The sequence below is a fragment of the Montipora foliosa genome, chromosome 1, assembly GCF_036669935.1.
Source record: "Montipora foliosa isolate CH-2021 chromosome 1, ASM3666993v2, whole genome shotgun sequence".
NCBI classification, from domain to species: Eukaryota; Metazoa; Cnidaria; class Anthozoa; order Scleractinia; family Acroporidae; genus Montipora; species Montipora foliosa.
Window position 1 is genome coordinate 35,444,177 of NC_090869.1, and position 23,142 is coordinate 35,467,318.

The window sequence follows — 23,142 nt, forward strand, 5'->3', positions numbered from 1 at the left end:
CACCATAGATAGCTATGCAATTGAAAGCTTTTTAAAAACATTGTTGATTAATTATCTTTGAAAAAGCACGGCAAACTAGATATGCTAAACTTTATATAGCCTGCCCTCGAGTTAATCGAAATACAGAAGGTGGTAGAACATTTACTGTGACTGCTTGTCGGGAATGGAATAAGCTACCTCTTCAGATGAGGAAGCAGAGACTCTCAAAACTTTTAAAAATTCTCTTGGGAATAGGATTTTTAAAGACCAGCAATCTTTAAATCATTTCTCTATGTAAATATTGTGGGTCACTGTGCTGCATGCTAATAATTGTTTCATAGTTTTATTATATTTTGATAATTTTATCATAAGCTCTGATTTTTAACTATTTTAACTATTTTGATCTTGTAATGAGGGCCTCTAGTTTATTAGCATTTAGATGCTATTTTGAGCTACCCTCGATAAATAAAGACTTCACTTCACCTCACTTCACTTCACATATTCAGTAAACCGCGCCAAAATACCTTGGAATTAGTAGGCACCGTCCTTAATGACAATCCCTAGCATTGACTTTCTTGGTGAACGACTACTGCCCGCCCAGTCCGTTAAAGATTTGGGTTTGGTTGTAGATCCTCATCTTGAGGCAGCTGATATACAGAAGTTATCAGCTCTCTGCACAGCCAAGTTGCCCCAGATAAACCGGGTCAAGTATTTATTCAATCAGCAGACGATGTCAATTATTATTAATACGCTAGTGATAAACGAGCAAGATTGATTATTGCTCTACTATTTGGTCTAGTACTTCTGAAAGCATCATCAAGAAAATACAACTCGTGCAGAATTTTGCTGCCAGAATTATTACCGAGAGGCAAAGGTTTGATGACATTACTCCGGCTCTGACGTGAATTGAAATGGCTCCCCATTAAAGACCGTCTTCTTTTTTTAAAAATGCTTTATTAACATTCAAATGCCTCAACGGTCTGGCACCTCATTATTTATGTGAGAAATTTATCAGAGGAAGCCAGATCCACAGCCTATCCACCAATCCCCAGTTGTTAAAAAAGGTGGATAACGCTATCCACTAGATAAATCGCTATCCATTGGACAGCGCAATTGGTTTCGGTATTATTTATCCACTGCATAGTGATTTATCCGGCAGATAGCGTTATCCACCTTTTAAACAAATGTGGCCAGAAATTGAGCGTATTTAAACATTCCCAAGTATCGTTCTGCATGCAGTCAAAGGACGTTTTCCTACGGAGTAACTAAGATTGGGAACTCTTATACAAGACAATTCACTGAAGAACATCATGAATTTTATTTTAAGACTTTTTCCTTCCTCTACCGATGTAGACTGCGAGCAAACTCTATTTTGCTGTAAATCATTGAAACGAACGAACATATACCGCGGAAATAGCGCGGAAATACCACGGACGTTTGTTAGAGCGAAAAGAGAGACTGCAATGGTTTCATATTGCGTTTTGGAACACCAGTAACAGATTGACAGCACTCATAATCCTGCCTGCCATGCCCAGTTGGAAAGTAATTCTCGCGGGAATCAATGAGCGTTTTTTGCCGATAACTCGTTCCCTAACAAAAGTTGAAAGCCGTGTAGCTCCGCAAAATGTCATGCTACACGGTAAGGTGATGCGCGATGATTCTAAACCAAAAGAACAGCAACGATTTTACCCGTTTATGTACTGGGAGTTCCTTCGAAATAATTTATGGCAATTTTCTATCGAAAATCAGAGCCGGTGAGCCGTCAGAAGGCCAACAACAGAAGACATCGTACATGAGCATGGAAAGTATTTTTAGCGTCTCATGTCGGAAGGGAGAAGAAAAGCTTTCCCTGACCTTTTCTTTGGAGAAGCTTGGATTTACTACATTCAAAAGTTACTCGCTTTCTCCTTGTGTGAAAGAGCAACAGATGATCCCAGGACAAAGGAAGCGATGTCACCGAAGGAAGATTCAAGCGAATGTTATTGGCGTACTGGAGCAAGTGCAGAATACCCCGGAGATGCTCGTCGGAAATTTTGAGAAGAACCCCTAAGGGGTACCAAGATCCTGTCTTGTTGGTGTGGCATGAAATTTGCCTGAGAGGTACCAAAGTACGGGCTTTAATTAGACAAAATTAAAAAGATAGTTAATTGTCAAATGTCTCCTGTCATAATTTTTCGGCTGAATACCCTAAAAGGTAACACTAAAGCTCCCGCTGTGGACCTTTTGAGGCTGAACACCTAGGCTCGATTTCCGCCGCTCACTCCACAGCATGAAAAAAGACATTTACGGACAATTAAAGTTACGTAAATCTGTGTAAAGTTGGTTCAACTACTTTACGCCACTTTCACATCTCTTGTAAAGTCTTGTAAAGGCACGTTTACGCCATAAGACGTAAAGCTTACGTAAAGGTGGTTTAAAGTCGATGAGCCAAATTTACTTTTCTTTACGCACGTTATAAAGTTTGCGTAAAGTTGCACTTTACTAGACTGCAAGTTGCTGTAAAGCTAGGGTAAATGTGTTCAGTCAGGTTACGCTTGTTTTTGTTTTACGTCATGGTTTTAAACCGCATCTTTCGCAAAATTACGAAGCTTTCATAATAGTCTAGCACAAATGCACTCTGCCCGCAGGGTAGTACAGATGGCATGATGTGTTTCTCTTAGGCCCAGTTCAAACGTCGCAATTCACATGTGCCGAATACAACTCAAGAATTATCTGCATGTGAAATGGGACGTTTGAATAAATTAAACTCGACAGAATTGAATTATATTCGACTGAAGTTCCGCAGTGGTTTCAAACGTCGCATTTCACATGTGCCGAATAAAATACAAGCAGTTCTCATTGGCTTACACTAAATCAACATTTATGAAACATGATCCGTCCAGTCGCGAGGGAAGGTTAAAATTCCAGTCAAAAATGGGCCAAATTAAGAAAGACTCCAGACGTTTCTCCGTGTCTTGCTGTGTAGTCAAGCCGCCATTTTGCATTCTTAGCGCCAGTTCCTCTCGGACTCATCTCGTGTTCATCCATCTGATTTTTCTGAGGATGAAAATGGAGAGAGTCGCGTTGCTGGGTATCTGGTAAAAAGGTTGCCCTGGGAAAGGTCAGCATTGACGAAAGCGAAAAAAGCCCTTGATGATAACTACATAAGGAGCCTTAATCCAAGAGCAAGGGTAAACCTGATGAGGAGAGACGCACATCAAAGGTTTTCAGCACGCCACCTGCCTCCAAATGGACCGGAATGGGCAGTCAGAACTGAAGAAGCAGTTCTTACTGCCAGGACAGCTGCAACTCCATCCACGCGCCCTCCACCAGTACCCACTGCATCACACAGAACCTGTCCTACAACAGTAACTCCTCCCACCCGGGCCCATCCTACTACTAATTCAAGTCATTCGACAATGGCCACCCCATCCCGCAGCTCCCATCAAAGATCAGTGGCTCTCCCCAGTCAAACCAATCATCAATCGTCTGGTAACAGTCCTCCAACAACATCAGTTCCCTCCACTCAGAGCCATCCTCCATCTACTGTTAGAAGCCATCCAACAATGGCCACCCCATCCCACAGTGCCCCATCTACCAGAATTTCTCCTCCAGTAGCAGCAACACTATCCCCAAGTACACTGCCTTCAGCAACCTTCCATCCAACCCCACGGACTTAGAAAAAGAAGTCTGTAAACTCCAAAAAGAACATTAATCGTAGACTAACTGTTTCACCAGTTTATTAAATTTACTAGGTTTGTGCTGTTTCAGCAGTGCAAAGTTTTCAATTTTCTGTTGCATTTACTTTCTTTAACTTTTCTTTTTTTCAAAGTTGCTGTTAACACTGTTTGCAATTTTTCTCTTGATGCAAACACAATTTTCAAGTAATATTGGAGCAAAATTTTAAATTATCTTTTGTACTTACACACATTTTCTCTAAGGAATGTAGGAACAAAGCTTCAATATTCAGTGTTTCTGTTTTCAAATGCTTCAAGATCATGATTTGTTTTCAATGTTGACTTTATCTGCACGAGGTTTCATGTTCAGTTGACGTATTGCAGACGAGAGATTGTGCGATTTAAGTGTTCAGAAAATAACTTTAAATAATGTTACCGTTAAGAAGGTTTTGTACATTAAATGGTGATTCATAATATAGGAGCGTGTTTTTCGCGAAATAAACAAGATTGTGAAGACAGTAGATTTATTCATTGACTAGTGTATCCATTCCTTCCCAAGAATTTAAGGTTAAAGGTGTGCAACGGGTTTCTCAGCGTTCTTTTATGTTACCCTCAAATTATAGAAATTATATATTACAAAGCTGTTTGCTTATTTTCCGGACTCCCCCTATAAAAGAGTGCACAATTTTGGCATGTAGTTCTGATACAGCTGTCTTGTTTTCTTCACCCACCTGTCCCTGTCCCTGGCGTTTTGCATGATAATCGAGTCAAATTGCCAAAAGACTTTTTTGTTATTGTTCAGTACAGAAACATGGCCGCCATGACGTCAGGTGCAAGCCAAGGATACAAAAAATAACAGTGCCTTTACGCCAAGTATAATCATGGCTTAAAGTTACCCATTTATCTGTATATTTATACATAAAGCAGGCGTAAATCTCCACCTTATACCAGCTTTGCATAGTCCTTATATACGTAAAGTTGGCGTAAATCTCTACCTTACACCCGCTTTACACAGTGCTTAAAGGCCTCGTAAAGGAGTCTCACTACTCTAGCTTTACATTTAAGCGTAAAGGTAGCGTAAAACTTACATTTACGAAATGTAAATGTGGCGTAAATCTTCTTAAATCCGACCTTTACTGCAGATTTACGCTAACATTACGCCAACTTAAATTTGCCTTTTCATGCTGTGCTCGAGTTCGGGTATCCTCCCCGAGAAGAGACGGCTGGATGCGTGAGCGATAGATTGTGTCTGTGACGTAAATTCAAAATATAATTTATGCGAAGTCTGATTTTAAGAAAACAGAAATTACATAACCATGCTTAAAACGTCTGTGCGAAGTTTCCAGATGATACGAGCTTGAGTTTGTGGTTAAATGATCAGAATGATCAATGTGAGTTTGAATTCAACCGGCGAATCTGTCCTTGGCGCCAACTGGAAAATCAGTGAAGTTTGCGAACTCAGGCCGTAGAAAACGACACAGTTCCCATTCTCCAGCTTCTCGAACACTTTTCGTTGTCGCAATCTTGGATGTTTACTACCTTAAAAGCACTGTAAACCTCGAACAGGCCGGGTCAAAGAATACCTTCGCAGCCAAAACATATAATTTATGCCAGACGGATTTGTGCAGGCGAGTTTCTGATTGGCGGAGATTAACAATGGCTCACCTCACGCGTCCAGCCGAGATTTCGGGAGTGATCGCTGGCTCATTTCCCGAAACAGCGGCTGGTAATCGAGCCTACTGAACATCCTAACAGGTACCAAAACCGCTTTTTTAAGCTCTAAAAGTTACGACGAGCACCCCCGTCCTTTTATATGGGAGTCCCGCCCTTCCCAGGGCAGAACACCCTGCCACTCAAATTCCTGCCACTTCAAATTCAATTTGAAGTATGTAATTTATTCAAGTAACAATAAATTGCTAATTGCAAAACTGCTTTCTTATAAGCTGCATGGCTCCACGGTACGCAGTAAGCAGTGAGATAATCAATTCAAGATGGAAGTCTAACTTACAAACTGGCTACACGGTACGCGTACCCTGGGTGTCAGAGGTTTTATTTTTCTTTCGCGAGGAGCGACCGGTTAAAACGGAGAGGCGAAAAATACGAACCTCTGGTCACGGCGGTTTAGAATCTCACTTCCATGAAAATAGGGGAATAAGAGGTTTCAATTCTAAAATCTCCAAAAATCCAGAATTTGCTGTGTATTGTACTGTGCAAACCTCTAGATACTCGCTCGAATTCACAGCCTTGTTTCCGTAGCACTCCTTGCGCTCAAAACCGGTTTTGTGGCCACTGGTGTGCACTATCGCCGTTCAACCAGTGAAATTGAGTGTTAGATTGTCTGTACTCGGAAAGAACTGGCACTGACTATGAAAACCAATCAGCGACCGTGTTCATACTCACTAACCATGTAAGTGAGATTCTAAACTGCCGTGACGAGAGGTTCGTATTTTTCGCCTCTCCGTTTTAACTGGTCGCTCCTCGCGAAAGAAAAATAGAACCTCCGGCACCCAGTGTACGGTACGCCGTACGCAGTGAGATAATCTCGTGAAAAGTATAGTTAACCAAACCGCAAATTGAAAGCTAAAGTGTTAAAAGAATGCTTAGGCCTAATCACTGAAACAAGCACTTATGCTTAATCAGTAAACAAGTGCTATTTTGTTCACACGATCTCGTGAAAAGTGTATTTAACCAAACCGTAAATTGAAAGCTAAGATGTTCAAAGAGTGCTTGGGCATAATCAGTGCAACGAGCGCTTGGGCTTAATCAGTAAACCAGTGCTATTTTGTTCATATGATCTCGTGAAAAATGTAGATAACCGAACCGTAAAATTCACAATCAATCACTGCTTAATTCGCGAGTCACGCCTTTAGAACGAGAAATACTCTTTTGAATAAATTATATACTTGAACTTGAATTTATTAGTTTCTGCGTACCGCTTAGCCAGCTACGCAGAACTTTACTGGAGTGGCAGGGTATTCTGCAGTTGAACCGGCGTGGAGGGCGTAATTCGCTAGTAATTCGCCACACGCCTCATAGTTCAAAATCAAAAGTCCCCAATTCTACCGCAGATGATGATGGAAGCAAGGAATGCATGCTTGATATTTAATACTCAATTTCTGGTGAAACGGCCGTGGACAAACAATCCTTTTCGCAAAGCCAACTGTTGCTTGATGATTTTGGCCATCTTTGAATCGGAAGAATCGGAGAATAATTTCAAAAGCGTGGTACACATAGGGTGAAATCGTAGAATTCCAGAATGAAAATCTAAAGAAAATCACTTCAGTAGCAAAATAGGTAGAATCTGACGCTTTACTCGTAAAATAGGTAAAAATCTTAGTAGTATAAAATCAGAAGATAGTAACTGTAAATCGGTGTATACTATTTCCGCGATTTAGCGATAATCGCAACATCCTTGCGGTACGAAATAATAATGATCACGCTTGGCACAACAGCGTCGATAACACTTTTCACAAAAGTGAAACTTTGATTAGTAAAGCTTTTATTGAAACCTGTGGGCAAAATGGCCAACACAATTTGTTTTTTTTAAAAAGAGCAAATGCGGTTCCTGTTCTTGTTTTAAATTCTCATCGTGAACAACCTCCAACTTACCGCGAATTTAGAGTTGATTGACATTTATCAAAGTTTACGTCATCACTTCTCCCGAGATCGACCAATTAGAACGCTCAGTCACCGGAGCGCCCGCTTTCACTCTAACCAACGCCTGCGGTATTTGCGACCCGCAGTTTCAGCCATTAAATGTTCAACGTACGCTTCTAGAGCCAATCTCGTACCCAGAGTCCTCGGGCTTTTTGGCCAGCGGGTGAGCGCCCGGAAACACTCTGGGATAATGGACTTGAACTATATATTTGATTGGCCGCTTGCTTAACAATGGCAGTCCAACGGAATTCGGAAACCCCAGAATTTGGAGGCAAATTCAAAATCTAAAACTAGTTTCAGCGCTGTTTGTTTTTTTCTAACTCAGAAATATATAAATCACAAAAATAATAAAACGACGAGGTTTGAATTATGTCTTATACCGCACGGGAATTTTCCCACGCTGCTAAAAAGTGATTACTGTTGCTGATGCAAAAGTACCATGGGAAAACATTACATCAGTCTCTTTGAGGAGAAATCCGTGGAACAAGGTCTTGTCCAAGCCATTTAGAATTACGAAAACATCAAATTGTAGTAGAAGATACTACCTGTACAAACTTTATTTCCTCGTACAAACTTTACTTTCCTCGTACAAACTTTATTTTCCTCCTACAAACTTTATTTTCCTCGCACAAACTTTATTCTAATCGTACAAACTTTATTATAAGTTTAAAAAACTTCATTATCATCGTACAAACTTTATTTTCTCGTACAAACTTTATTGTCATCGTAAAAACTTTATTGTCATCGTACAAACTTTATTTTCTCGTACAAACTTTATTGTCATCGTACACACTTTATTTTCTCGTACAAACTTTATTGTCATCGTACAAACTTTATTTTCTCGTACACACTTTATTGTCATCGTACAAACTTTATTGTCATCGTACAAACTTTATTTTCTCGTACAAACTTTGTCATTCTTGTAAAGAACTAATCCGAAAGGAATCTGGGAACGAGCGTAAGTATTTCAAGATGGCGGAAGGTGAAGGTGACGAACGAGATGTGATCGAGCACTATTTTCACCTTGGATATACAAATGAAATCATTTTGGAGTTTCTCAAGCGCTTCCACCATATTAAAATAAGTTTGAGAACACTGAAAAGAAGGCTTCGCAGCTTTGGTTTAAGGAGGAAAGGCAATATCATCGACGAAGCCAGGATACGAGCTGTAATTATAAGAGAGTTATCTGGTCCGGGACGGTTGCAAGGGTATCGCTCAATGTGGCACACTTTACGAAGCAAGTCATGTCTGGACCCTAGGGCATCAACTCCATGCCCCCCCCCCCCCCCCCCACCTTCCTACTCCTATTAATGTACATTGATTGGAGTAGGAAGGTAGGGGGGGGGCATGGAGTTGATGCCCTAGGGTCCAGACATGACTTGTTTTTAAGGTATATATTTTTTCCTGAGGGTGAATCTCATACATACTATTGGTTAAAAACTTGGTTGCCCACACAACCCCCCTTCATACAGTACATACTGGTGCATGAATCACAGTCCTTCTCTTAATACAATGAAGTGACTTATTATCGAAAAACAAGTTGCACTCAAAAACCAGAAACACTCACTGTCAAGAACAAAATGCATTCCTTAGCAACAACAACAACAACAACAACAATATTTATTAACTCACACTTAGACTAATTACAAAGGATTGTTATATACATTGCAAATTAATTAAAGAAAATAATTAGCTACCTACCATCCACGTGCCAGCAAAAATTTGGGCCATAAGAAAAGTACTGCCTCCTGGTCAACCGTCTTCGTCTTCTTTGCATATAAGCAGACGGATCTATCTCAGAAACAAGGCGTGCAGCTACAACTCTCGGCACTTGCAGATTGCACTTTATCCGTAAAGTGTGCCACATTGAGCGATACCCTTGCAACCGTCCCGGACCAGATAACTCTCTTATAATTACAGCTCGTATCCTGGCTTCGTCGATCATGATATTGCCTTTCCTCCTTAAACCAAAGCTACGAAGCCTCCTTTTCAGTGTTCTCAAACTTATTTTAATATGATGGAAGCGCTTGAGAAACTCCAAAATGATTTCATTTGTATATCCAAGGTGAAAATAGTGCTCGATCACATCTCGTTCGTCACCTTCACCTTCCGCCATCTTGGAATACTTACGCTCGTTCCCAGATTCCTTTCGGATTAGTTCTTTACGAGAATGACAAAGTATGTACGATGACAATAAAGTTTGTACGATGACAATAAAGTTTGTGCGAGAAAATAAAGTTTGTAGGATGACAATAACGTTTGTACGAGAAAATAAAGTTTGTACGGTTATAATAAAGTCTGTACGATTAGAATAAAGTTTGTGCCAGGAAAATAAAGTTTGTAGGAGGAAAATAAAGTTTGTAGGAGGAAAATAAAGTTTGTAGGGGGAAAAAAAGTTTGTACGAGGAAAATAAAGTTTGTACAGGTAGTGGCCCTTAACGGGCCACCGTAAGAAGAGGACATTCATGTCGTTTCCACAAAAAATTGTCGATCGTGTTGATTGCACGATGGAATGCACGCTGAAACACTAAAAATACACTTACCGAAAGCGTCAGAGATTTCATCTTCACTTGCTCTTACAGCAAGCCAATGATAATTTCTCCAGTTTCTTTGACGGTGTGTAAGGCTATGATTTTTGTTTCTCGAACACTTTCAACCCGCCATTTCTACTGTTTACGGTTTTCTTTTTTTCTGTTTCCGTTTAAACTCAAGCATGCGCAATAAGACCGGAACCCGTTTTCAGGGAAAATGGAGTCGATTATCCCAGAGTCTTTCTGGGCGCTCACCCGCTGACCAAAAAGCCCGAGGACTCTGGGTACGAGATTGACGCTTCTAGAGCAAAAGAGAGACCGCTCGCAGTCTTCTACCGATGACGTTTTGTACGTTAACATAGAGTAGGCCTTGTGGGAATGTTAATAAGTTTGTATAGATCGTTTTCACTGTCACGCATTAAAAAAATAAATCGAAAACCATCCAGTGGAAAAAGTCAAGAATTCGTGATGTTGTAGAAGATAAATGAAGAAGACACTTCTCCAAGTTTTAGGCCCGTCCGTTTCCCCAAACTTCAGATATTCGTCGAAATGTTTCGCAGAAATTTACAGAGCCCAGTATGAAAACGCCATGTTGGTGCACATCTGTGGTGCGCCAATATGGCGGCCGGAAAATAGTGTCAATATGTGTTACTTACTTTGGCTATCTAGGCGAGGGATCATCTGTACTGAACAGACAGCTATCTACTTAAGCACTTTTCCTAATGCTTTAAATTCTAAAAAGGTTCAAAACCATGAGATAAATATATATTTCTCAATAAACTTGATCGTCGCCTCGTGTCACGCACCGCTATAACTCAGAAATTCAAAATGCTCTGGTTTCCAAACGAAGCACGCTATTGAGCTTTAAAATTGCAAATGGATACAAATTTACCGCCTCTTATGCCTGATGAGGATAAAAACTTTCGTGGCTCTTTAGTTTTGGATTTTAGAAAATGATGACGTCACGTGAAAACGATCTATTGTATGCATCGTGGAATGCGGAACCTGAAAGTAGACATTGCCAAGTACTGCTTTCAAAGGTTTTCAAAAAAAATGAAGCGATCTCTACTTCACTAGGATCTTGAACACTGCTGAACACAACCCATATATAAGGCTAAAATTACTTCTCAAAAAAATGGTTCATTCATTTCACTCCAGCAGATAAGCTTGAGAGTGCGATATAGCATTACAGTGAACGCGGCTCCCGCAAGTTCCTCCCATTTGGATGTGTTTTAAAAAGCTTTTTTGCGTTTTACCCCTACTTCCAAATAATTGGAAAATTACCGTTGGCCAAACTTGAACGTAAGTTTGCATACGAAAGCTTATGCTTATCGACTTCCTGTTTATCCTTCGAGCCAGAGCCTTTTCGTGTGTTCATGGTTGACGGGGTTTGGATGGTTAACTATCCAGGCATAAAATCGGAATAACGAGCGTGCCGATTATTTTATAAGCTTATATTTGTTCAAGTAAATATTAGATGCTGCCATAATCCATCACGAACATGCCTTGAGTCATTTTCATCTCGGTAAACGGGCTGAAGTGTTCATATGGACAAATTTCCATCCTTAAAAAATGAGATCTCTGCCTGAGAAACCGACGCCGACCTTTGGTTAAGTCAATTGTCTTTTTTGACAGAACCAGCTGCTGTGCAGGTTGGATTTTAACACAGCATTAACTATGATTTTAACTAAGAACCCACGCGGGAAGAATAAGAGAAATTACCTTCGTCAGAGAGAAAGGGTTTTGAGTCTTGACTTGACTGATCATGAAGAAATTAAACTTTAAATGCTTAACCCCCTTACTTGCATTGCGTCATTGTGTAAAAATAACTTAATAGCCCTTTTCACGGTTAGTTTATGTCATTTGCATTACTAAATGTAATCTAACGTGGATGTGAGGCAATTTCGGGCTATTTTGTAGTTTTAAATTACATCATCGCAAAGCACGTGTATACGAGACGATTTCTTCGCGATCGCTCGTTTCCAGAAGTTTTTATTCTGGACCGAGCGTGGCCTGTTTGGTCAGGATGTGAGATGACGTGCTTTTGTTACATGGAAGAGTACTCTGAAGCCAAGACCTATAAGAGTAAGCCAGAACAAAGGAAGAGCAATGTAAAAGCTAACTTATTTTTATTCATCAGAGGAAATAATTATTGCCAGTCGCACGGAGTTTGTCCGGGAGTTTGTTAAAATAAACCACGGATAAGGAAACGCGAGAGCAAATGTCACAGATGTTAGCTGATATTTGTGCTTCCAGCTCAGAATACACGGAGTACGTGTACTATATGTAACACATGCAAGAATTCTTTTAAAAATTTAGCCTTTATTCTTAAACATTACTAGTAAAAGTGAAAATAAATGAGACGTTTTAATAACATGGAATTTGCGAGTTTACCGAAACTGGAGCCATCACGCAACGTGTCATCAAAGGTCATATCAAAATCCACAGAACAACAGTGGACTTTGTCAGTATGTTATGTCTGTAAAACTTCAGCCGTTCACAGTAATGATTTCAGTAACAGACAACAATTATCACAGGCGGAGAACGCACTCCTAATCTTTGATTACTACTAGTATCTCTTGTATTCAGACTCGTTCTTCAAAGATCGCCGGCAAATGCTAACAAACATGGGACGATCTTTGAAACTCAACTTTCACTGCGCTTGATTAGAGAATGTGTTTTTTCATGAAAATAAAGCCAAGGTTAGCTATATAATAGAGCTGAATTTGCCACCTGGAGGAAGAGTGGTGGGGTGGTTCCGAAGGAAAAAAAAATTGTCAGTGTACTAGCAGCTTGTGCCCCTACCTGAAATCACGGTAATAACTGAGAAAATGGCAGGAAGAGACAGAACCAAGTTCATCGCTGATAAGAACTGACTGAAAGGCGATTTTGCCAACAAGAAACTTGAGCTGAACTCTACCAGGTTACGTTAACTCCTTCTACCGTTTGAGCCACTCAAGGAGTTCCAAGGGAAAAGGAAAATCGACCGCCAGCACAGTCGGCAACTTTATGATAATGTTGTCAAAAGTACAGTGAAAACTGATACTTGACAGTTGACCTTGATTTAGTGGGAATCTAAATAAAGCGTGCTTTGCATACAGACTCGATACAAACTGAGAAAAAGAGACCGATGCATTCGCTGTAACGGATGCATATCTATAAAATTCCCTGATCACTTCTCAGTTTTGAGTTAGTGATAAATATTTTGAGTGAACTCAAAGTCTATTTAATCACGAAGGCATCTTGGTGACAGAAAAATATTGAGACAACAGAGTCGTCATGAACATGCAAAATAGTTGGTCGGATACTCTTCAGTTAACAAGACGCCTAAGGGCATTTTCGTGGGAAGCACCAACAGTTCACACAAATAGTCCAGTTATAGCACGCCGCCATGTTTAGTTGGAGGGAAGAAATCACTGGTAAAATTTGGAAAGTGGTGAAAATTTACCAGACTGGTGACGCTGTAACTTTGTAGCTGCTACTTGTTGTACAAAAGAGAAATAAAATGTATCTATTAATTCATACAACTAAATTTTCCAATGGAAACACTCAGCACAACAGTCATCGAAAGATTGTCGAGAAATGTCAGGATATTAAGGTGAGATTTCTTTGGAACACTGGATGAAGATCAACCAATCCATTTTGCCTTGATCTGCGTTCAAACTGAATTAGAATTACGCTTATTCATAAACACTGAAAACAACACACCTTTACTGTAGGACAGTTTGAACTGTTAAATTTCAAATAAAGTACGCACAGTTACCAATTAAAAATGGCATACAAAGCAAAATTTAAAATGTAATTGGGGTTGGCTCGGAAGTGCTACTTTCAGCATTCTCGACGGGATATAAAAAAAAAATTAACGTGGATCAACCATAAAATTGCGCGATAATGGCGCATTAACGCATCTCATGCTCTCTCCGCGCAGAGTTCAAACAGCGGGTCGGGTCTGGTAAAAGCCTTTTTATGTGACTTTGCACCTGATAGGGGATTTTTAAAAAAAAGTGATTTGTGCCAACAGGGCTTAACTTCAGTGAGAAGCGTAAGCACGTGGCTAATTGCCATACCAGACTAGGAAAAAAAGAAAAAGATACGCGACTGTTTTTTAACCGTAGGGTACATCCAACGGAATTTAAAGTTGTTCCAAGCTTTGAGTCCAAAATTACTTTATGACTGAAAATGACAATCTTTTAATCCCAGCCACTTTAAAAAACGAAACATCGTCCAAAATTGTTTATCGTCCGTGAATTCGTGACGAACTGTTTATAGAACTTACTTTGATAATCTTGACAAAACACAAAACTATGTTTAATGTCTTTGCCAACAGTTTTGTTTTATAAACTGGGGTATGCCTGAATGAACATAAAAGCAAGATAAAGATGAAAAGTTGTTTGGTGAAGACATCGAATGTTAAAATGGAGATTTACTTTTTTCACAGAATACAAACATAAATGATCTCCTCTGGCAGACCAGAATACACTTTGAAGGTATCAATAATGTACCCATAAGGTACCCATACCATAACGTATTTTACCATAAGGTAAAATACCCATAAGGTATTAGCCACTTCTGTTTCAACAGAAATGGGTAAGGAACATTAACGTAACGATCTTTTTGCTATTGTGGAATTAATCCTAGTTTAGAACACTTTCAACCATAAAGTTTACTAAGCTCTTAGAAACAAATTTCCCTCAAATAAACCAAAACTTCGCGCAACTTTAAAATCACTCCATTATCGTTAAAATTTAATACTCTCCACAGATTATTAAATAATAATAATAATAATAATAATCATAATAATAATAATAACAACAACAACACTGGGGTAGAACAGGTTGGTGCCTCATCCTACCACGGAAATGTGGACGCTCCCGCCCACCAGAGTCTTGGTCTTGGCAAGTGCCAAAAACCCAAAAGCCACCCTTGTTAGGGTTTAACAACCTCATTTGAGAGAATGCCAAATATCGAATTTCACACTATCGATGTCAACAGTACTGGAGCTTGTATTGAAGTTGTCACGTCCGGCAGGTGTCCTGTGGATAAGCAGTGCAGGCCCGGTCGTCATTCTGCTACTGCTGAACAACGACAGAGGAGATTAGGATGGTCATAGGAGGATAACAAACGGTTGTTTGAATGTTACATCAGGAGTGAACCAGAGAGGCGAGGGTACAGAAAAAGATTGCTAGACTTGTGGAAAGCCCGTAACATCAACGAAACTAACAGAAGTCACCGAGCAGAGATTGGCTGATCAAGTACGCCATATGAAGTGTCATTGCCTGAGAAGTGTTCCAGGGGCCAAAAGTTTCGGTCAACTGATTTGGCTGAAACTTGGCACAAAAGTTGGTTGCCATGAGATATTTCAAAAGCCAATTTGGCTCACTTCCCTGACTTAGTTTTGGAGTTTCAGGGGGGTCTCATTTTTTGCCCTTTGAGCACCAAAAATTCAGTCTTTCAGGGGACATTTTGAAAGTTCCATAAAACCCAATTGGTAAATTGTGCTGACAAATAAATTTGACCATGAACTCTACTATAACAGAGTTTTTATTTCATGCATGTACCTTTTTTCTCAAGGTATTGGACAGAGAGGAGCCTGGGGCTAGAGTTTGGCAAAAATTGATGCAAAAATTACAACCCAAAATTGCTATATTTTTCAAAAAATCTATGTATCTACCCGCCTTCTTGCGCAACTTCCAACTTATCAAAATTAGTTGAGAAAAATTTGGCTTAACAAGGTTTGTTGAATTTTTGCCACAAACATTCCATGCCCCTCTAAGGCCATTCAAAATGGAATTTTGAGAAAAATTCATGCCATAAACAAACCAAATTGCTGACATAAAGCCCTTATTATGTATTTGGCGAGTAAAAATGAATTGTAAAATCCAAATCAGTTTCGTTGTTCAGAAATACTGTGATTCTTACCTTACAATTGCTCGTAAAAGACCTTTGATTTGCACAACAAACACCCTGATTTAGAAAAACAAGGGTTAAAGTTTTCTTTCAAAACTTAGTACGCATCAAACACGACAAATAATGAAGGCCTTACCTAGATATAACGATCTTTTTAAACGATGCTTGAATTTTCATTGATTTATATTCAGTTTCAAGTCATAATTCTTCTCCGTTGCTCCAAATATGGAAAATCGCCATATTTTGTCAGGCCTGATTTTTTGGATGATTACAAGATAAAGTTAGCTTAACAAAAACGTTTGTTAGCATATAATCTATGTCTGTTAACAGCCTGCAAAGTTCTTGTAAATACCCACTAGTAAAGGAGCATGACCATGCATACATAGATATATTACAAACATACCAGCTGCAGTTTATAGCGGTGTCGATGTGACTCGTTATTTCAGAGTCCTTTAGAGCGGAGTAAATGAAACCATCCGCCAAGAAGGAATGCTCAGTTTCAGTTAGGAGTGCTGGATAGTAAAACAAAAAGCTTTTGTTGCAAATACAATAACCAAATGAGGCCTTGCATTGAGATGATCTATCAGCTTGCCCGCCATTTTGGACATAGGAGAGAGTGGTGACTAGACCGAGTTCCCATTCTTCTTCCGTTTCGTGGATATGGTTTGTCAGGACTTTGTTCCTTTGGAGGGGTAAGTGATCAGTGCGGTGCCTCGTCATGGGCTGCGCAAGAAACAGGAATGGTTCCTTTGTTATCCTGCGAGATAGACATGACTTAATGGTTGAAGGAAAAGTACAAGGGGTCAGGCGCGTCCGGGGCAAGAGGAAGACCGGGTCATACCAAAGCTACAGGTGATTCTAAATATCAGTTAGGGATCACTCACGCGCACAAATGGCTTTTATCGCCATCCAGTAACCTATTTTTATTTAACAGAGAGCACGATATTTTACGATATTATCGTCTCAAATTGTTTGTTTGTAACCAAGATTTCCCGGGGTAATTTACTTGGTTCTTGCGAAGAGAAAACAGATAGGCCTTTTAAATTCCGTGCGACAATAGTATAGAAAGGAAGCTGTACTTATAAAAGATGCTCTACAAGAAATCAATATATTGCCACTCAACTTCCTAAAATTGGCTTTTGCTCAAACGAATTGGAAACAAAATAAGTCTCTGTTGAAGAGTTAGAACATACATGTTTCTTTCGCTTCCGTAAATAGTTTTTTTCTTTCTCAGAAACTATCATGTCGTGTTTTGAATTAAAAAAGAAAGAAATTAAATAATATAAAAAAATGTTATTTTCTTCGGTGAAAATTCATCAATTTTGAGTAATGAAAAGTGGACGGTTTCTTGAATTAGATAGATAACTTTTCCGACTGAATCCATCTATTTTTAGTAGAAAAAGAAAGGAAAAGAAAGAAAACTGACACGCTTCTCAGTTTTGTTAAAAATAAACTCTCACTGTGGTGAGAGCACTCACCTCCCATCAATGTATCAATTTATTGATATTTTTTTTCCTTTCTTCTCAGTTTATAACAGTGAGTTTAAGTATATTTTTTGCTGAAGATTTGTATAGAAGGTTGAGCATAAAGATAGCATATGTAAATATATTTTTAATTACGGTAAGCTACACTAAATCCGATCACTTATTTTCGTATTGAAGAGTTTATGGCCAAAAAATTATTTATTATTATTATTATTATTATTATTATTATTATTATTATTATTATTATTATTATTATTATTATTATTATTATTATTATTATTATTATTATTATTGTTATTGTTATTGTATGGAAAACCATACCAAGTTAGGAAGCTAAGAAATTGGATGCTATTGAGACGGTTCGCTTCCAACCGAGGTTTCATTCGTGACATACTCAGTTTTGAAAATGCTGAGTCTTTTGGTAGTTACCACATCATTTGGACTACAAACAATTGTCACAGCGACCCACGAAACCGATTTCATTCACAATTTACACTCGAAAATCCACCATGTTGTCTTAGAACTCCTCGTAGTATTTAGTTCCCTGATAGCATAGCAACAATTCATGATGGCATAAACAGAGGATACCCGTGAAGTAACTGCAAAGTTTTATTAATGATAGAAGATATTTAAAGTATGTAGAGGATACAGATATGATGCCTTTACAGCGAACCTTCTTCGAATCAGAATTCGTCTGTGTGAGGTCAGAACGGAGATGGATAATTCAAGCAAACAAATTATTAATGATTAGTTCTAGTTCATTTCCCGGTCATGCAAGATCAATTGTACTGTGATAGTTTGTCTTTTCTTTCGTTCTGACCCGGAACGTGAAAAGTTCTCTTGTTCCAAAACTGAACTGTTCTGAATTCTAAAAATTACCTCAACTGAGCATTTTCAGACATACCCCTCTCCCAGATAAAAGAACCTTTTGAAATGCAAATAAGCCTTGTTCCCCGAATCCCATTGCTCGGGTGAAGTTCACCTGGAATAGTGTGGCTAAGTTTTGTATATATTTTAAAAGTCATTTCCGCCATCTTCTGGTCTCGTGCACCAGTACTATAAACAATTACCCCTGTTAGTGACTGTTAAGCGGAAATGAAGAGACAAAGGACATTCTCTGCTCAACATTTTGACAATTACAACTGCATTCCGTACCTGAAATCGGGATGAAAAACGAACCTGCTGCAAGAATCAGTACCCAGTTCACTTCTGGCATCTTAGCGTGTAAAATACACTCATCAGAGGCCCCAATGAACGGGAAGAAAAGCAACGTCTGCAAACGAATTCCACTGACTTAAAACAGATCGGCCTTTTAACTTCCGCGCGACAATAGTATAGAATATATTGCCACCCAACTTCCTAAAATTGGCTTTTGCTCGAACGAATTGGAAACAAAAGAAGTCTCTGCTGAAGAGTTAGAATATATATGTTTCTTTCGCTTCCGTAAATAGTTTTTTCTTTCTCAGAAGCTATCGTGTCGTGTTTTGAATTTAAAAAAAAATTAAGAATATAAAAAAAAATGTTATTTTCTTCGGTGAAAATTCATCAATTTTGGGTAATGAAAAGTGGACGGTTTCTTGAATTAGATAGATAACTTTTCCGACTGAATCCATCTATTTTCAGTAGAAAAAGAAAGGAAAAGAAAGAAAACTGACACGCTTCTCAGTTTTGTTAAAAATAAACTCTCACTGTGGTTAGAGCACTCACCTCCCATCAATGTATCAGTTTATTCATATTTTATTTCCTTTTAATTATCAGTTTATAATAGTGAGAGTGAATATATTTTTTGCTGAAGATTTTTATAGAAGATTGAGCATAAAGACAGCATGTAAATATATTTTTAATTACGGTAAGCTACACTAAATCTGATCACTTATTTTCGTATTGAAGAGTTTATGGCCAAAAAATTATTTATTTATTATTATTATTATTATTATTATTATTATTATTATTATTATTATTGTTATTGTTATTGTTATTGTTATTATTATATGAATAAATTGATACATTGATGGGAGGTGAGTGCTCTCACCACTGTGCCACCCTTACTCCTTTACCCCTGGGAAGTCATTAACAAAGATTACAAAAATTAAAGGGTTTAATAACTATTGCGGGACACCAGAAGGGATTGTCAACCAATCTGAGGCTTCTCCGTTTACCACCATTCGTTGTTGACGCCCAGAGAGGTAGTCCCTACACCAGTCCAGTAAGCTGCCTCGCACCCCATACAGTTTCATGAAGAGAATGTTATGGTTATAAAACAAGGTGGAATGCCATGGCAAAATCAAATACTACATCTACTTGTTTGAACCGCCTATCTAGTGCCTCGAGCCAGTCATGAGGAATCAACAAAAGTTGTGTTGTGCCAAGTAATAAGACGTGATGTGCACCATGTATATAATCAGCAACTTGATGATAAATGACATTATACACAATTATTTCTTGACATACAAAAATTGTTCTAAATTATGAAAACTACGGAAGTGAAGGGCCTTAGCTGTAATCACTCCATTGCGTCGCGTGAGAAGCAGAGTTTGGCAGGAAACAGGATAGCCTGTGTGGCGAGCGAATGAGCTGTGAATTCGAAGCTGGGAGGGGATTGGGGCGGGAGGCAAAACTACATTGTACCTACAACCCAAGGCTGCGTGACGTCACGATATTTAATACGGAAATTCGCTCTCGGCTTGATTCAACTCATCAAGGGAATCGTTTCAAAAATACTACAAATCACAACCTTTCCTTGCCAAAATACGTTTTACTGACAGTCAGATTAACTGCGTTTGCTTACCTTTCATTTCTGTACTGTCTTGGGTGGCTTGATGGGTTTTTCGGACGGTTTATTTTCCCCACCTCACTGATGAGTCGCCAAATACAAAGGAGAGAAAAAGTGGTACAGATTCCACCCCCTGTCAGGGCTGAATGCCTCCAGAATCTCGCCCCATTTCTCCCACTTCCAAATGGCTCTCGCCTCCCAGCCGTTATGGCTAGCATCGTGACAATTATCATGGCATTCACAAGGCTCAGACGACCTGAAAATACTGCTCGTGGACAGAAGGAATTTGATCCGCCGTTATCAAATTCAAATTAATCAAAGAGCTCATATTTTCTTCTCGAGCGACAAAATTATTAATTATTCGACCCGCCAGCGCACAGCGTGTCAGTCAAGATGCGATCCAAAGCAACACTTACGTACCTAAGACATGATGCTTTCGCACTTTTGCAAAAATATCATCAGTCTGGTTATTAGCATATCGAAGAGAGTAAGCTGATTTCTTCTCTAAGTTCTTTGTTACGCGGAATGCTGTTTGGTGACTCGTTCCACAAATCGAGACGTCATATTCTTTCACCTCAAGTCCTGTCCCAAAAATGTTTAGTGTAGCATATGGAAAAAAGCCAGAAAATGCTAGTTCTCACTCACGTAATCGGAATGCTGTGTTTTTCATTAAGCTGTTTATTGTACAGTCTATTTTTCATCTTTTTGCAGACGGTTTACATGTAAGTTGGTGGCACAGTGAGTGGCAATAAACTAGCACATGTTGCACTAAGATAACGAGAAACCGTGGGTTAAGTTTCGTAATAAGCTCAGAAACAAAATTACGACCCAATGTTTTTTTCAAAGTCAATACAAAACAAATTCTTGTCGGCAAAGTTTCATGCTGTACAGCGTCTCATATTATTTTGAAAATACGTGGAAATCCACTGTGACGCTCAGTAAGATACACCAGAGCCTCAAACTATTCGGGGTTTCGAGAAAGACACGCGCCTCAGCAAAGTACCAGTCAGAATTGCCTGAAACTAGCAAAATAAGATGAAGAATATTTAATTTTAGATAATTTAGTTTATTTTTAACAAAAAGAGCATCTTTTATAAGTACAGCTTCCTTTCTATACTATTGTCGCGCGGAAGTTATAAGGCCTATCTGTTTGAAGTCAGTGGAATTCGTTTGCAGACGTTGCTTTTCTTCCTTCAGATGCCAGAAGTGAACTGGGTACTGATTCTTGCAGCAGGTTCGTTTTTCATCCCGATTTCAGGTACGGAAAGCAGTTGTAATTGTCAAAATGTTGAGCAGAGAATGTCCTTTGTCTCTTCATTTCCGCTTAACAGTCACTAACAGGGGTAATTGTTTAAAGTACTGGCGCACGAGACCAGAAGATGGCGGAAAGACAACTTTTCACGTTCCGGGTCAGAACGAAAGAAAAGACAAACTATCACAGTACAATAGATCTTGCATGACCGAGAAATGAACTAGAACTAATCATTAATAATTTGTTTGCTTGAATTATCCATCTCCGTTCTGACCTCACACAGACGAATTCTGATTCGAAGAAGGTTCGCTGTAAAGGCATCATCAGTATCCTCTACATACTTTAAATATCTTCTATCATTAATAAAACTTTGCAGTTACTTCACGGGTATCCTCTGTTTATGTCATCATGAATTGTAGCTATGCTATTAGGGAACTAAATACCACGAGGATTTCTAAGACAACATGGTGGATTTTCGAGTGTAAATTGTGACAATTGTTTGTACTCCAAATGATGTGGTAACTACCAAAAGACTCAGCGTTTTCAAAACTGAGTATGTCACGAATGAAACCTCGGTTGGAAGCGAACCGTCTCAATAGCATCCAATTTCTTAGCTTCCTAACATGGTATGGTTTTCCATACAATAACAATAATGATAATACTAATACTAATAATAATAATAATAATAATAATAATAATAAATAATTTTTGGCCATAAACTCTTCAATACGAAAATAAGTGATCGGATTTAGTGTAGCTTACCGTAATTAAAAATATATTTACATGCTGTCTTTATGCTCAATCGTCTATAAAAATCTTCAGCAAAAAATATAGTTACTCTTACTACTATAAACTGATAAGTAAAAGGAAAAAACTTCTGAATAAATTGATACATTGATGGGAGGTGAGTGCTCTAACCACATTGAGAGTTTATTTTTAGCAAAACTGAGAAGAGTGTCAGTTTTCTTTCTTTTCCTTTCTTTTTCTACTGAAAATAGATGGATTCAGTCGGAAAAGTTATCTATCTAATTCAAGAAACCGTCCACTTTTCATTATTCAAAATTGATGAATTTTCACCCAAGAAAATTACATTTTTTCATATTATTATTTTTTTTAATTCAAAACACGACATGATAGTTTTTGAGAAAGAAAAAAACTATTTACGGAAGCGGAAGAAACATGTATGTTCTAACTCTTCAGCAGAGACTTCTTTTGTTTCCAATTCGTTCGAGCAAAAGCCAATTTGAGAAAGTTGGATGGCAATATATTGATTTCTTGTGGAGCATCTTTTATAAGTACAGCTTCCTTTCTATACTATTGTCGCGCGGAAGTTAAAAGGCCTATCTGTTTTCGCTTCGCAAGAACCAAGTAAATTACCAGGGGAAATCTTGGTCACAAACAAACAATTTGAGACGATAATATCGTAAAATATCGTGGTCTCTGTTCAATAAAAAGACTTTACTGGATGGCGATAAAAGCCATTTGTGCGCGTGAGTGATCCCTAACTGATATTTAGAATCACCTGTAGCTTTGGTATGACCCGGTCTTCCTCTTGCGTCGGACGCACCTGACCCCTTGTACTTTTCCTTCAACCATTAAGCCATGTCTATCTCGCAGGACAACAAAGGAACCATTCCTGTTTCTTGCGCAGCCTATGACGAGGCACCGCACTGATCACTTACCCCTCCAAAGGAAAAAAGTGCCATCGTGAATTGCCCTCGAAGTTCTTACACCTGACAAACCATATCCACGAAACGGAAGAGGAATGGGAACTCGGTCTAGTCCCCACTCTCTCCTATGCCGTCCAAAATGGTGGGCCAGCTGATAGATCATCTCAATGCAAGGCCTCATTTGGTTATTGTATTTGCAACAAAACCTTTTTGTTTTACTATACAGCTCTCCT

General features: G+C 38.8%; 1 pseudogene; it reads right to left on the reverse strand.

Moving 5' to 3' along the window:
• LOC137997505 (uncharacterized) overlaps positions 1 to 13,447 on the reverse strand; it is a 52,888-nt pseudogene extending 39,441 nt beyond the window's left edge.
• Between the last annotated feature and the right edge of the window lie 9,695 nt (positions 13,448 to 23,142).